We start from the raw sequence: 3,842 nt of genomic DNA on the forward strand, positions 1-3,842 counted from the left end.
GGTTTGTGGTAGTCAAGGAGAGTACGGAATGCTGGCATAAGCAGTTAACCGTCACCCTCCTGGGCTTCTGTCTCCAGGCACAGTGCTTCATATTATCCTCAAATACTGAGTATCAAGGGGCTGTGTTTCTGCCCATTGGGGTAATCTGTTTTCAGGAAGTTACTCTTCCTACCAAATGGAGAACAACAAAACACCCTCCCATCCTTGGCCCGGGGTGAGACTCAGAGTGAGGAGGAGGCTGGCAAGCAGGAGAGTGGGGAGCCTTTCCAGGTGGACCCGTAACAGCGGCAGACATTTCTGTAGAGTTTTTGGAGGGAGCCAGAGGCTCCTTGGTGATTAGATTAATAAAGACTGTTATTTGACATTTGAACTCTGAGAAAGCATATTCTCCGAAACACAAAATAAAGGCCAACCTACAAGACAGTAATGTCCTAGCACAGAACAGAAAAGGGTCTGAGGGAACTGGTCAAAACGAACACACAGGGCTTCCCTGGTGGCGCAGTGGTTGAGAGTCCGCCTGCCGATGCAGGGGACACGGGTTCGTGCCCCGGTCCGGGAAGATCCCACATGCCGCGGAGCGGCTGGGCCCGTGAGCCGTGGCCGCTGAGCCTGCGCGTCCGGAGCCTGTGCTCCGCAACGGGAGAGGCCACAACAGTGAGAGGCCCGCATACCACACACACACACACAAAACGAACACACACATCATTTTTACTGAACAAAAATAGTCTATTTCTTAGCCACACCTGACCAAATAATGCCTTATCGCAATTCCACATTTTTTAAAAAGTGGTCAACAAATTCCGCCTTCACAAGCACACAGGGTAGAATTCAGTGGTCGGTGCCCCGACCTTGAAAGCAGCCAGGGTTGTTTTTTTTTTGTTGTTCCCTCTTCATTTTATCAGTTTGCACTAAGTACAAGAGTAAATAGGTAATGAAAAGTTATTCTTTCATTAATTCCAGCAATAATTGTATTAACTACTCGAGTGAGGGCAAATTTTAATACTGCTGTAAGTTTAGCTTATTTTCAGAAGACAAGGCTGTTTTACACTGTTACTGAGGGATGCCTCAGCAACATTTGCACCCAAGGATTATTTGCTAACAGAGTTTGCTTAAATATCGGGGTTGACCATCTTGAATTTGAAAACAAAGTATTGAGATTATTAATTCCATACAAAGCACACTTATGGAAAATAGGAATCTTCTCAATTAGCATTAATGAAGTGAGACAAATAACATTAGTAATAGCAACTGACGTTTATTGAGCCCCTATTATGTACTAGACGCTGTGCTAAGTAGTTGATAGATTTTACTGTTAGGGCCCAGGGCAGGTGCCCCCAAAATATGCCTCAATGGCATATTTTTCTCCCATGGGAAAGCTGCCCTCCCTGTACTAGGAGGTAGAAGGACATCCTTGTTACAAACAAACCTTGTCGATTCTTCACTAATTTATTACCCAAGCCCAAACTTTGCTTAAATTCTTTTCTAATTAAGCACCCAAACCTCAATTTCTTTGTCCTGTCGGTTCCTCTCAAATTCATTGTTTCTTTGTCTAAAAAGTATAAAAGCTGCCTGCTTTGGCCACTTCTTAGGTCCCATTTCTATGACACCTCTGTGGGCACGAATTAAACATTTTTTTTTTCCTCCTGTTAATCTGTCTGGTGTCTATTATTAGTCCAGCCACAGAGCTCAAGAGGGAGAGAGAGGGAAATTTCCCCCTCTCCAACATTATCATCTTTAATCTTCACTAGAACTTTCTTCGATGACTGCTATTATTATCTCCATTTTCCTGTTAAAAAAAAAACAACAACAGAATCTCAGATTAAATAACTTGCCCACAGTCACATAGCTGGTAAGAGACAGAGTTGAGATTTTAACCCTGTCTGAGTCTAGAACTGGAACTCTAAAACTTCTAGAGTCAAACAAGAGTTTTCCTCTGTCAAACTTTTATTTCAACAAAACAACATCATCCATCATATTAAATTGTTAGTAGTCCAAATTTTATTGGTTTGGTCATTTCATTTTTACCGAATTTGTAAGTTTATCTCAGTTTTATAATTATACTAGATCTTCCAATATAAGGTCTCTGTACCTAGGTTTAATTTGTTCATATTTAAGTAACCTAATAAAAACTAATTTGTGTTGACACAGGATGTCTGTAAGAAATATTTACTTTAAGAAAGGGTCCATCCTTTACACATTTTACAAACACCTCTGTACAGTAGGAACAATGGCCCCTTACTTCACACAGCCTTGTCTTCTGTCCAGTGCAAAATCTTGTGCATTAAAGAACTTTTGGCCAGTAGCGGAAAATTCATCTGTTTTCTCATTCTCATTTTCACAGAGCCTTTCCTCCTGAGCGTTTAAAGAGCCGTATGGAAATTTTTCAACAAATTAAGATGTTCCATTACACTATGAACAGCGTAAGAGTTGGGAGGAGTTATTAAAATCACATTAACAGTGGCCTGGCTTTCTGTAGTACTTTTCCTCTCAATATTACAAAACGCTTTTAGATAAATTTTATCACATTTATCTTCTCATATCCTGAGGAAGTAGCCCGTGAAAAGTCTCTTTGTCACAGCCTCACAGATAGAGGCTCTAAAGTACAGAGAGGGTCGATAAAACTCACAAGAGAATTCATGTGGAACTAGGAAGTTTATATACTCTAATTACCTTTAGAGTCTAATTAGATTTCACATCTCCCGGGGAACTTGTGTATTGAGTCTGAGAAGCCACTGGGTGAAGGGGCCTCTGCCCCAAGCCGGCCTAGTGTTCCCACAATTAGTGAGTCGGGGAGAGTTCAGGGTAATGGACACGGGTGTGGCCAGTCTGGTTTGACCCTTAGCTCCGTCACTTACTAGCTTTGAGACCTTGGGAAAATTACTTAACTTTTATGACCTTCATTTTCCTCGTCTATCAAATGGGAATATATAGTCCCTACCTCATGGGGTCTTTTCGATAATTAACTAAGATAGTGTATGCAAAGGGCTTAGCGCTGGTCTCATACCGAGGATATGCTGAAGAAATGGGAGTAGTTACCATTAGTGGTGACAGTGGTGCTCATGTGTATTTCTGTTCTTCCAAGTGGGCTTCAGGCGTGGAGAACCCCTACATCTTAGAAAAACTGCTGTGTTGGAGGGTAGAAGAAATGATATAGGGGCAGAGGGATACAGCCACCTATGAATAGAGACAAGAGCTAATTATGGATTATTTAGGAAGCTTTCAGATTTAACTCAGTACGGTCTCAACAAGGATATTTAGTCTCGTATGACGAGAAGTTCAGAGGTAGAGCCGGTAGATTGATTCGGCAACTCAAAATTCTCAAGGACGCAAGTAATTTACATTTCTCTAGTCTGCCATATTCAATAGGTCTGTTTTGCCCTCGGGCTGGTTCCCTTCATCTTCACAAGATGATTGCCGCATCCTAAGATTACAAATAAAATAGGTATGACAAAGTCTAGAGGAGGATGAGAGTTTATCTCTTTCTATGTCTGTTTTTTAAGAAACAAAGAAACCTTTGTTTCTTAACCTTCCCAGAAGCCTCCAGATTTTCCCCCATGTCTCACTGGCCAGAACTGGTCATATATTCACTCTAACCCAGTCACTGGGATCACTGTAATTGTCCCAGAGTCATAAAGATTCTGCTTCTGTGGCTGGAAATGGGAAACACCGGACAGAGACCTGGGCACAACCACAGTTCTCTTAGCAAAGAAGAAATAGGGTTGGCAGTTGGGTAGGCTACTTACTAACAATGTCTGCACTTAACAGATGCCTACTCTGACTTGAAACATAAAAGTGCTTTCTTGAAACGGGGCCTATACATACATAGCATGAAATGTGAAATG

The sequence above is a fragment of the Grampus griseus genome, assembly GCF_964374135.1.
Source record: "Grampus griseus genome assembly, chromosome: 13".
NCBI classification, from domain to species: domain Eukaryota; kingdom Metazoa; phylum Chordata; class Mammalia; order Artiodactyla; family Delphinidae; genus Grampus; species Grampus griseus.